Consider the following 13,264-nt stretch of genomic DNA (forward strand, 5'->3'; position numbering starts at 1 on the left):
AACAGTACAATCACAAGCAGAAGAGAGATAAGACAGGCTTCTGTTCTCATACTTTCCAAACCTGGAAAGTGAACACAGACGTGTGATATAACAATCACATATCCAGCAATGGAGGAGTGAAATGCTAACATCCTCCCCCTTTTCAGGTAACCATTGCTGCATATGCTAACGCAGCCGTTACACTATTAAACATACAGTTGTCATACACATACAGTGGTGCCTCGCAAGACGAAAAGAATCTGTTCCGCGAGTCTCTTTGTCTAGCGGTTTTTTCGTCTTGCGAAGCAACCCCATTAACGGATTAGCAGATTAGCGCTATTAGCGGTTTAGCGGCTATTAGCGGCTATTAAAGGCTTAAGGGATTAGCGGATTAGCTGCTAAAAGGCTATTAGCAGCTTAGTGCCTTAGAAAAAGGGGGTGGGGAGCGGAAAAAAATCGCAGGAACTCGCAAGACATTTTCGTCTTGCGAAGCAAGCCCATAGCAAATTTGTTTTGCGAAGCACCTCCAAAACGGAAAACCCTTTCGTCTAGCGGGTTTTCCATCTTGCGAGGCATTTGTCTTGCGGGGCACCGCTGTAATAGACTCCTGTAGTGCTTGTCCCATCTCTGGGACCATTTGCAACTGGTCTGGCCTTGTGCCTGACCATCTTGCCCTTCATGGCCATTAGCCATGGCTCAGCATCCTTTGAGGACACACTCTGTACCTCTTGGAAGTTTCTAGGTTCAAAAACCTGTGCTAAGCTGACAGCCAAGAGGCAAAGGCTCAGTAAAATACATTTGAGGATGTATGTTCAGCTATGGGCATGGCATGGGTTGTCTGTATTTCAAAGCCTATGTCAAAACACACAGGCAAGAAACTGGAAGAGAAAAAGGTGTTCCAGCAAAATGTGTGCATGGAAAATTAGCCTTCTCTCTTCTGGATCATGAGCTGAACGCGTAAGCCTCACTACCTAATTTTGTTCACTCATTTGAAATTCCTGGTGTATTACTAGAGTAAGGAAAGGTTTTCATCACAGAGAATCCAAAGCCGGATTTTGTCCCTCCTCTCTAAAAGTCTATTTTATGGAAAGCATAATAAATTAATCCAGCTTTGGTTGGAGCCCTACTGAGAGGAATCAAAAGAGATATATAGGTTTATCAAACGCTAAGGAGAAAATAATAACATTAATCATTTATTTGTGTCTCCTCATGCATATGTTGATTTATTATTTCACTCTATAAACCTTGTTTGTTAGCAATTGGTGTATAGATAGCAAAAGTCTCGGTGTCTAAGATAATGACAGTAGTCTTTCAATTTCAAATTATCTCGTACCCATTAACCAGCAGGGTCACATCAAGGAGATCCAACGGAAACACAGATTTATTGAGGAGGATTATTGGGGGGGGGGGCGGCGATGACTTTTTCATTTTCAACAACGATTAAAGAAATCTCTGAAGAATCTACTCTTATATTTGTTTCACCTAGATGTTTATTTGTATTTGCAATTTATATTTGCTGGAAGTGGGGATCATTCTCTTGGGACACAACAAAGGGAGGGGGTTAGATTTAAAGCAAGACAACGCAACGCACCACAAATCATAAAGTAGTCTTTGGGCAATCTAGCAATCAACTTAATGTTGTGTAAAAAAAGAGGGTACTACTATCAATCAAGTCTTTGTGGTCTTTCTGTTGCAGGGGTCCCCAGCCTCACAGCTTGCATCCATAAGGCTCTTTCTAGGTTCCCACAGAATGGGACCCCCACCCCCCAAAATAAGCTGGAGAGAAGCAATCTGTTGTTGCCAATATAGTGTTGAGGTATCTGCTTGGTTTCGGTGTGTGTGGTGCCCATTGTTGTAATATGAGTCCTCAGCAGCTGCGATCCAGCAGTACGATGTTTACATCACATGATGTGTCTGGTGGGTCTAAGCGTGGGACAGGAAGTTCCAAGCTATTCTCAGAGTTGTGTTCTCAGTGTAACATGAAACCTTCCTGTTGTTCCTGTACGGGAGGAGTTAGTCAGTTGCTCGGAGGTTTCTGAGAGAGAAGTCATGCTTTTGTACAGTGTAAAGGTAAAGGTAAAGGTACCCCTGCCCGTACGGGCCAGTCTTGACAGACTCTAGGGTTGTGCACCCATCTCACTTAAGAGGCCGAGGGCCAGCGCTGTCCGGAGACACTTTCAGGTCACGTGGCCAGCGTGACAAAGCCGCATCTGGCGAGCCAGCGCAGCACACGGAGACGCCGTTTACCTTCCCACCAGTAAGCGGTCCCTATTTATCTACTTGCACCCGGAGGTGCTTTCGAACTGCTAGGTTGGCAGGCTTTGTACAGTGTACAGTCAAGGAATAAAAGTAGAATGGAATAGCCTATTTTTCAGACTGTTTTCTTTCTCCTGCTGCTATGCAAGGGGGATGGGAGTGTGCACCTCTCCGGAGGGGGGTGTCGCTTATCCAAGACCTCCCTGGTCTGTCCGGATGCCAGCCAGGGTAGGTCACCGGCAACAGGCCCCGAGTGCCTGGGAAGAGGAGCCAGTCTTTCCCGAGGGGGCCAGTTTCCAACACCCATGACGGTTTCATCAGCTGGCAAATGTGTCCACAGGAGTAAAAAGGTTGTTGACTCTGTTTCTATTGTTGCCTCGTGCCGCTAAATCTTCCACAACAGTTGGGAATGGGAGTAGCTGGGGAAATTAGCCATAATGCCCCTCCATCTTTCTTTAGTTATAGTAGAGCAGGCCTCTCGATCTACCCGTCGATTGTGGGATGTCCCTGGTTGATCCTTGTTGATCGTGGGATCCTGATTCCCTTCTCCCCAAACACAACAAAACAAAACAGCTCAACAACTTTGGCTCATCCTCCCCTCAAAAAGCTCAACAACTTTGATGAAGCTTCCCCCCCCCCCAAAAAAAAAGCTCAACTACTCTGGTCAATCCAATGGGTAGATTGCAGTCACTTGGCAGTTGGACAGCCCTGTAGTAGAGGAATGCTGAAAAAGCAGAGCTGATGGTTTTCTATGTGCAAAATATAGCAGGTAGGTTTTCTTATTTTGAGAAACTATCCAAACCTAACCTCATAAACACCTAGTGTGATTACCAAATTTACTAATCCTGGATTAGTAAATTTGAACTGCAGCTCATCTGTCTTTCCTTCTAAATCTGTGGTTCCCAACGTGGGGCACACACCCCACAGGGGGGCAATTTGATTTTTCAGGGGGGCAATTCAAGAATGAGTTAGACCAAGTTAATGGCCTTTTAGGTTTCATCCACGTGAATAGTTCACTTTTTGAATAATAAGAATTATATGTCATGGGGCGGGGTGTGCGATCAGGATTTTAGAGATGCTTAGGTGGGGAATGGCCAAAAAAAGGTTGGGAACCACTGCAATGAATTTTGTGTCTAATATTGTCATACTTTCACCTTACGTAGAGCCGATTCACTCGCAACATCGTTTCCGTCGCTGTGTTCATTTTTCAATACTTGATGTCAGCTGGGTATGGGAACAGACTGTACGAAAAAAACATAGAAATTGATGCACCGCCTAAAATTCCTACTTAGGGTCTTAAATCTTCGAGAGCACATTCAAGTCATCAGAGCTTCCCTTGATGCTGTCCGGCTTCAAATCATCAACCCTAATGGTGCTTTCAGGCAGTCCAATTTTCATTCTCGATAAGCGGAAGTCATGGAAACTGCCCCTTGCCCTGTATTTTTTTGGGCCACATTGTGCCCACAAAATATCTCGACAATGCTCGCGTCCATTTGTAGTCCATCAAATTGAGTCCATCAGTGGCGCTGAATGAAAATGGACCAGCTCAATTATAGCTTCATTGTCTCTTAGAGGAGCTTGATGCTGTCAACACATATCCCAGACTGCACATTGGGTTGTATCCAACACTAGTCATACTCAGGGCAGATTCAGTGAAATGAATAGGCATGACAAAATGAATAGCCATTCATTTCACTGCATAGAACTTAGCTGGATAAAATTGATTGCGTTTCAGGCATCAGTTTAACTTTTCTGCTGCAATGTTGAAATTTTAATCAATGTTAATCCCACCCCGGTTTTTTCTGTAGGCAATGTTTCTCGGTTAAAGCATCTCTTCTGCCCTCTGCTCGTTTATTTGCAAAGCTTTCTAGTTCAGAAAGGCAGAGCGCAAGACCGTATTAGCAAGTGGCTTCGCTGGACTTCGTAATAATCCCAGCTGGCACTTCTCCATTTTTCTTAAGCTTTGGTCATTGCATTATTATTTCCTAGGCAGCTGTGTTGGAGCCAGCACACATTTAGGGCCACTTGTGGTGGTGTGATCAAAACGTGAGAAGGGTTGCCAAGGCAAGAGGGAAATTATCCCTTGCGTGGTCCATAGGGTCACCCTTAGGATTCTGGTAATGAGCTCCGCTTACAATAGAACAGTCTTTTGCTACTTGGCAAAGTTCAGCTCCCTAGACAGCAATCCTGAGTTCCTAATTGTCAAGCTCAGGAAAATGTGCCAAAGCATCATGTGTGCCTGCTACACGGAATAATTACAATAGCTTCATTTGAACTAGAAAGCTCTGCAACTTCTGTTTCTTCTTCTTTTTTTTTCTTTCTAGCTTTGAGATTTCACGTTAGGAGGTTTCACTAGGCAGGAAAGCGGTCTCCGCTCATCTTCGAATCCATTTGTGTTCACGGAGACATTTAAAGAACTTTTTAAAAGCCCAATGATGGTTAATGCATTGGCTCTCAATCAAAATAAATCTGTAGGGTTCCTCAAAGATTGATCTGAGTAGCAGTTGTAGATAACTACTTTATGTATTCTCCTGGGAAGATGGCATGGTGTGTCTAACTTGAGATGCTCCTTTTTAAGATATTCTTTTGTTTTTGGTTCAGTGCAAAGATTGCTGTATTTGATGAAGAAAATCAAGAGGAAGGCATTGCTAATGTTCTTTGATAACAAGTGAAAGTGGGATTTGCATTACACGATGAAAGTGCTCTGATATTTTTTGGGAACATTGCAGGCTTCTCTTCTGCCTCCCCGCCCCTCCAAATTTTTTGTGCATTAGATCATGGGTTATATAGGCAGCAGCTGGGAATTTGTCCTTAATAAAGCAGAAGATATTGGGTGAAGCTCACACCAGCTGTGACACCCAAAAGGTCTTGTTGGGAGATCAAACTAGATCTTGTAGCTGAATGGTGGCGGCAGCAATTTAAACCACCCAAGGAAGGATAAAAAGTCCCATACAGTCTGTGTATGTTAGCATATTTAAACGAAAGCCTTTCCAGGGACCTTCTGAAATGAGCTTGGTTAACACTTGGAAATTGAAAGAGGAAGCATATTATTTTTTTCAAAGCGCCCAAAGCCTTTTGTAACTCCCACAATATTATAACCCTGAAGGCATTCTGGTTTGTGATGTTGCACAGCATCATTGGAAGCATAACTGAGCTCCACCTTAGTGAAATCAGGAGCAAGGAGCCATAAATAAAATGAGAAGCATTGCTGTGGGTTTTTTCCTTTAAATTTCAGCAGAAATTGTCAATTAATCCTGATAGTGTTTCAGCATGCAATAACTCTGTAAACCTGGTTCAGATGTAACCAGTGTTTTTTTTCTGGGCGTACGCATACCCCTAAACATGTTGTGAATTTAAGTTTGGCCTCATTGAGGGGCAGTATTTCAGTATTTACACATCACTTGGGAAGACAGGCGAACTAATACCAGTGTACTGGAAGAAGCAAAGATCACCAGTGTTGAAGCAATGATTCTTCAACATCAACTTCGTTGGACTGGTCATGTTGGGCGGATGCCTGATGATCATCTTCCAAAGCAACTACTCTATACCAAACTTAAAAATAGAAAGCGTAATGCTGGTGGTCAACAAAAGAGGTTTAAAGACTCTCTCAAGGCAAATCTTAAAAAATGTAGTACAGTGGTACCTTGGGTTACATACACTTCAGGTTACATATGCTTCAGGTTACAGACTCCGCTAACCCAGAAATAGTACCTCGGGTTAAGAACTTTGCTTCAGGATGAGAACAGAAATCGTGCTCCAGTGGCGCGGCAGCACTGGGAGGCCCCATTAACTAAAGTGGTGCTTCAAGTTAAGAACAGTTTCAGGTTAAGAACGGACCTCCGGAACGATTAAGTACTTAACCAGAGGTACCACTTTATAAACACTGACAACTGGGAAACACTGGTCTGGGAGCGCTCCAGTTGGAGAACAGCCTTTACCAAAGCTGTCATGGGCTTTGAAGGCACTTGAACTCAGGACACAAGGGAGAAACATGCTAAGAGGCAGGCACGCTTGGCAAATCCACACCATGATCAACTCCCACCCGGAAACCAATGTCCTCACTGTGGAAGGATGTGTGGATCCAGAATTGGCCTCCACAGTCACTTACAGACTCATTGTTAAAACCGTGTTTATGGAAGACAATCTTACTCGGCTACGAGTGATCGCCAAAGAAGAAGACAATATGAGTAGGAAAATGAGAGTACCCCTAAACATTTTTAAAGAAAAAAAAACCTCTGGCTGTAACATTAAACTCCGGGTTCTTTTCCTCAGACCCGGCTGAATATTTCATTCCTATTACATTAGCATTCTCACTCATAGAGTCTTCCTATTTAAAATAACAGTTTTAAGGAAGTCTGCTTGGCACTCATTTAATGAGCAACCAAAGACGACATCAATCCATCAATCTGACTGTCGTTTTCCACAGAGGGTTGACCATGGTGGCTCACTACAAATCAAAATAGAGTGCTAAACAATTTGTTCTTAAAGACAGTAGCATCAGCAGCAAGGCATCAAACACTTCATTAAACAATTAACGATAATAGGAATGCTTCTCATAGGGACCATGCATGGGGCAGGGATGAAGATCAGGCCACATACCTGATCATGCATGCCCCACAGCTACTATTCTAAAAACATACATGCAAAATAAATTATATATGGCATTAAAGCTTTTATTTGGTTTTGACAAACCACACTTCTTTCAGTTATAATCTCTGCCAGTTAACACACCTTGTTAGTAGAGACTGCATATATTGAGTTTTTGGGCATTGTTCCCCAAAACAGTTAATGTGTGCTAATGTCAGAAAGGCTATTGAAACTTTCTCTCCATATTTATTGCAGTTTCCTTATGCTCCTCGGGTTTCTTTAATGCAGCAACATAAATCACAATTTCTTCAACACTTCTATTCTATGGAACGACAGACTAATTCCATATTTTCTACTGTATGTGTTATTCGTACTTTGAATAACTCACGGAAATCAGTGGGACTTAAGCTAGTCATGACAGAAGGTTGCATCCATTAGCTAATAATAATAATAATAATAATAATAAGAATAAGAATAATTTATTTGTACCCCGTCCATCTGGATGGGTTTCCCCAGCCACTCTGGGCAGCTCACAACAGAATATTAAAAATACGATAAAACATCAAACATTAAAAACTTCCCTAAACAGAGCCGCCTTCAGATGTCTTCTAAAAGTCAGATAGTTGTTTATTTCCTTGACACCTGATGGGAGGGTGTTCCACAGGGCAGGCGCCACTATAGAATAATTTATTATTTCTACCCCGCCCATCTGGCTGGGTTTCCCCAGCCACTCTGGGTGGCTCCCAACAGAATATTAAAAACAAAATAAAACATCAAACATAAACTTCCCTAAACATGGTTGCCTTCAGATGTCTTCTAAAAGTCAGATAGTTGTTTATCTCCTTGACATCTGGTGGGAGGGCGTTCCACAGGTCGGGCGCCACCACCCAGAAGGCCCTCTGCCTGGTTCCCTGTAACTTCACTTCTCACAGGGAGGGAACCGCCAGAAGGCCCTCGAAGCTGGACCTTAGTGTCTGGGCAGAACGTTGTGGGTGGAGACGCTTCTTCAGGTATACTGGGCCGAGGCTGTTTAGGGCTTTCAAGGTCAGCACCAACACTTTAGATTGTGCTCGGAAACATACAGCAGGACTTCCTCCCCATCTCATTTCTCTGTGTGCCCCCATCCCTCCCCGCACCCCAGTCTCTGGAGAGTTCAGAGGAAACCCAGAACAATGGGGAGGGTCATGGAGAGAGGAATTCCTGTTGCGAGCGCACACACTGAAATCTGTCTGTGCAGCCTTACCCCCCCAGAGAATGAGACTAGAGACCGAAGTATGGGTTCAAATTGGCCACAACTTTATTTAACTTCAGGATGTGGGAAACTTGGCATAGGCCTCAGCATGTAACCCTCTCAGCCCGTCCGGGACTGAGGATGTGCAGGGCAATGAGGTGCACTGGGAGGGGACTGTAAAACACGAACTTACACAGCGTGCCCTCCCACCTTACCTCAGCCGGGAGTTAGACCTACATGCCACCGCTCTAAGGCCAGGGACTCCCGCAATCAACCCTGTTATGTACTGAAGTTCTCACCCTGGGCCAGCAGGGGGATACTGTAGATAGTTTTCACTCAGGTCCACATATGCAAATAAGGAATTGAAAGTGACGTTCAGTGATTGGATAGCTACAGAAAGTGGTTACTGTTGTGTTCTAGTGGAGCTCTATATAAGCAGTTTGGCTAAACCCTTCAAGTTCAGTTCTGTCCTGGCCTGTGAATAAACAAGAGCTGTTTGAAGAATCGCTGTGTTGTCTGATATGTTCACCCACAACTTAACAAACCCTTTAATGGGCCCTGCAAACGCCGCTGTGTGGGGGGTGCGTGACCATGTCACCCCCCATCTTGAAGATAGACTAAAGGATACCTTGCCAAGGCCTAAAAACCGCCAAAGTTGTGACGAAATGCTACGGGGAAGGCAAAACCTGCCAAAGTAGGGAAAATTCATTTCTGGTTCTGTTATGTACTGAGTTGAATAGGATCCAAACTGCAGCAGTCTGATTGGCCCTAGAACAATAGGATCAAAAAGGCAGCAGTCTGATTGGTCCTAGAACAATAGGATTCAGAATGCAGCAGTCAGATTGGTCAAAGAACAATGCAGCAGTATGATTGGTTGGCAGGAACCTCCCAATCATGCTCCAGATAGAAGTGAATCCACAACCTGATTGGCTTACAGTAGAATTCCGGAATTAGCCAATCATGTGCAGCCCATTGTGTAAATAATGTATATAAAGCAGATACTTTGAGGGGACTTTCATTCATTCCTCCTCACCACTATGAGCTGAATAAAGAGCATGAAATCACTTTGCAACTCTGAGTATATTTCAGGTTCTGAATACAGCATCCATCTTGCGACCATAGCAGCGCCCACTGACCCGAAATGCAAAATATTAGGCTGCAAAAAAAAATCATTAATTTGGGAGAGATGGGTGGGTGAACCTGGAAGAGGAGGAAACAAAGTGAGGTTTGGCCGAAGGGGCCGACCTCTTTCCCCTGGCCCTCACCCTGCCCCCTGCCAGCCATCCCTTGTCCTCCCAGGCTGGGGGCGGGACGATAGCCACCCTTACCCAGGTGGGAGGCACCAGACCTGGTAAGCCTGCTCGGTGTCGCAAACCCCACCCACCTGTTGGGAAGGGAGGACGGAAATTGTGGGAGGACTTGGTTGGAAGCAACCTTACCTGGAATTCAGCGGGCCTACTCTAAGCATATCTACATCTGGATCCAGTCCATGTCAAAATAAGCACATACATCCCATCCACATGTAATTATTACCTCTCTTGTGCCCCCCTCCCCGCTCCCCAGTTCTTCCAATTCGATTTCTGGTTCACGGCTTCCTTCCATCTTGCTGCTCCTTTCAGGCTTCTCTCTCAAAATCGCAGCCCTTGTTCAGTATTCACGATAGTAAATCATTTTATAAATATATTTGAAGGTCATTTTAAATGGCACGCTCCTTCTATATTCTGGGCAATTTAATTCCAACTTGTTAAGAATTTCAGGTTTCTGCATCCCCCACGCCTTCCAGTGGTAAATCTGCCAGAGATTTGATTTCTGATCAGCCGTGGGTACTTTGCTTGCCAAAGCATCATTTTCTATTCCTTGAATGAAAAAAATCTAACCGAAACAATGGCATCTCTTTTTTGAGTACCATCGCCAACTACTACAGTCATACCTCAGGTTAAATATGCTTCAGGTTGAACGTTTTCAGGTTACGCTCCACGGCGACCCGAAAGTAATGGAATGCGTTCCTTCTGGGTTTCACCGCTTGCGCATACGCAGATGCTAAAAATGACATCACACGCATGCGCGGAAGCGGCCAATTGCGACCCACGCAGGTACAGACGTGCAGACATGGGTTGCATTCGCTTCAGGATGCGAACGGGGCTACGGAATGGATCCCGTTCGCATCCAGAGGCACCACTCTAATGGCAAAAGTAAATTAAAAATACTGTAATTTAGGTGAGAATCAACAAATTCCATCAATCTTCCATAGTTAAGAGGGGAGAGTGCTCTTGGGTTCAAACAAGTATCTGGGCCTAATCCTGCAAGACTTGTGTTCTTATGACCACAGGTTTGCCATTCCTTCTATAGGAAATCCAATTTAGCCTCTCTATCCAATGTAGGCGCTGGAACAAAATCGAAAGTTCACCTGTTGTGTTGGCATTTCAATGAGGAGTAGCTAAAAAGGGGAAAGAATAGTTAAAACAAATCTGAATTCAGTATTACACACGAGTTGCTTATTCACAATGATCCATCAAAGCATCTCAGGCCTCACTTCCACAAAGATTTCAACTATTGTGCTTCTCACTCTAATTGTGTTCAGAGCCTTGTTTTTGATGTTCTGCCTCAAACAATTTTCCTTTCCATTGGGAAATGAATAGTTTAAAATGTATTTAAATAAATGGCTCCTTGGGTTATACTGTATTGGAATATTAATTTTTAATTTAAACCACCATATTATCTTGAAATGGTGTTTTTTCTTTGCTTTTCGTGTTAGCCTCGGGGTGTTTTAAATCTGTCTATCCAACAATCTGTTCATAACAAGTTGTTAACTTCAGAATTAATCTGAAAAGCTTTTCTTCAAATGCTGTTTGAATATCCATATAACTCTCTGCTGATGTGCACAAACTCCTATTGTATAGCTGGAAAACCATCTAGAGCTTTTGAACCGGTGACCACTGCTGTCGCCCCCACCCAGTCAGCCTGTACCAATATCTCACGCTATGTACACTCCATACATTTAAACCACAAAGCTTCCCCCCCAAAAACCTGGGAACTGTAGTTTGTTCCTCACAATTCCAAACACACTTAATGAACTACAGTTCCCAGGATTCGCCAAGTGCCTGTGGCCTGCCCTGCATCCCTCCCATCCTGTCCCGGATTCTGCGTGTTTTGTTTAAACCACAGTATCATTTTGCGGGGATGCGGATGGCGCCGTGGGTTAAACCACTGAGCCTCTTGGGCTTGCCGATCAGAAGGTCGGCGGTTCAAATCCCCGCGACGGGGTGAGCTCCCGTTGCTCGGTCCCTGCTCCTGCCAACCTAGCAGTTTGAAAGCATGTCAAAGTGCAAGTAGATAAATAGGTACCGCTCTGGCGGGAAGGTAAACGGCGTTTCCATTCGCTGCTCTGGTTCGCCAGAAGCGGCTTAGTAATGCTGGCCACGTGACCCGGAAGCTGTACGCCGGCTCCCTCGGCCAATAAAGTGAGATGAGCGCCGCAACCCCAGAGTTGGCCATGACTGAACCTAATGGTCAGGGGTCCCTTTACCTTTATCCTTTAGCATCTAATTTGGGAAACTTGGGTTTAATCTTGTTGTACTAACCAGAATATGAACTCAGGATCTGAACCTCCTTTGATGCTGTGTTTAATATCCTTGCAGTTTCTTCTAATGAACAACTACAGGCCTGTATTGAAATGCCAAGAGGATGCTCTCACAAAGCTAAGCTACATTTCTGGGGGGAAACCATGACAAATGCGCTTTACATTTGTGAAGTAGGTGGTGTTTTAAAAGGAGGCAGCATTCTGAAAGATGTATCACACCCTCGTGGTGTTGCTTTTAGTAAAATTCAGCATGAGCCCCCCACTGGTACCAGCAACTTCGCTAGCCATCACTGTTCTAATGGTTGGAGTGAATTCATACAGTTTGCCCTGGAGGGGACTGACACCAGTCGAGAGAGCTGTTTGTGGCAGGGACAGCCCATTTTAAAGATGGCACCCTGTTGTGTTAGTGCCATTTTAAATAATGCTCAAAACGGTTTTGCTAATTTTGGGTTTTGCTGCGCTCAACTTGTTCCCACTTTGGTGAACAGCTGTCTTTATTTCCGTCAGCTTTTCTGTTTGCCAACTCCTCCATTTCCTGCTTGCTTTATTTCAACAGAACAAAGCAAATTCAGCTTTGTGAGCAGAGCTTGTTAACAGAGCCTGATGGGGTGAGGATTTTGAGACTCTTTAGAGGGGAGAAGCCTACGGCCTTGGTTTTTGCCATCAAGGATATCGCTCCTCTGCGTCATCTTCTCTCTCTCTTTCTGCCTCGCTCCTTTTTTAGTGGCAATATGAGAGAGATGACCTCTAATGAAGCTTCCTAGATAGAAGCTGCTGAAGCAGCAAAATGCGGCTATTCCGTTTTTCCTGGACTGAAGATTTTCCATCTTGATTTCCATACTGAAGAATTTGGCTATCATTGGGGCTCTTGAATGGCCTGGGTCCTGATTCTATAACTAGAGTGGCATCTAAAATTAATTTCCAGTTCAGCTAATATAAATGCTTCTCTATGTTCCTGGTGCTCCCTTCTTTACAAGATAATGGCTGACTTTTATGGTTTGGAAGACAAAAGGCTGCTGCCATTTTAATCTTTGGAGTAAATTATGACCATTGACACTGGCTACAAATTGTTGTTGTTGTTTAGTCCTTTAGTCGTGCCCAACTCTTTGTGACCCCATGGACCAGAGCACGCCAGGCACTTCTGTCTTCCACTGCCTCCCGCAGTTTGGTCAAACTCATGCTGGTAGCTTCGAGAACACTGTCCAACCATCTCGTCCTCTGTCGTCCCCTTCTTCCTTGTGCCCTCCATCCTTCCCAACATCAGGGTCTTTTCCAGGGAATCTTCTCTTGTCATGAGGTGGCCAGAGTATTGGAGCCTCAGCTTCACGATCTGTCCTTCCAGTGAGCACTCAGGGCTAATTTCCTTCAGAATGGATAGGTTTGATCTTCTTGCAGTCCATGGGACTCTCAAGAGTCTCCTCCAGCACCATAATTCAAAAGCATCAATTCTTTGGCGATCAGCCTTCTTTATGGTCCAGCTCTCACTTCCATACATCACTACAGGGAAAACCATAGCTTTAACTATACGAAGCTTTGTTGTCAAGGTGATGTCTCTGCTTTTTAAGATGCTGTCTTGGTTTGTCATTGCTTTTCTCCCAAGAAGCAGGAGTATTTTAATTTCATGACTGTTG

General features: G+C 44.3%; 1 long non-coding RNA gene across 3 annotated transcripts in view; it reads left to right on the forward strand.

Moving 5' to 3' along the window:
• Positions 1–582: 582 nt before the first annotated feature.
• Positions 583–13,264, forward strand: part of LOC310658271 — a 42,784-nt gene continuing 30,102 nt past the window's right edge. Inside the window, exons 1-2 of one of the 3 annotated variants that reach the window (XR_014502165.1) lie at positions 583–2,049; positions 2,316–2,597. This is a non-coding gene — a long non-coding RNA (uncharacterized lncRNA). The remainder of the gene's footprint in view (positions 2,050–2,315; positions 2,598–13,264) is intronic. The other 2 variants (XR_014502166.1, XR_014502167.1) reach the window with 2 other exon arrangements.

The sequence above is a fragment of the Podarcis tiliguerta genome (assembly GCF_965153285.1).
Source record: "Podarcis tiliguerta genome assembly, chromosome: 10".
Classification (NCBI taxonomy): Eukaryota; Metazoa; Chordata; class Lepidosauria; order Squamata; family Lacertidae; genus Podarcis; species Podarcis tiliguerta.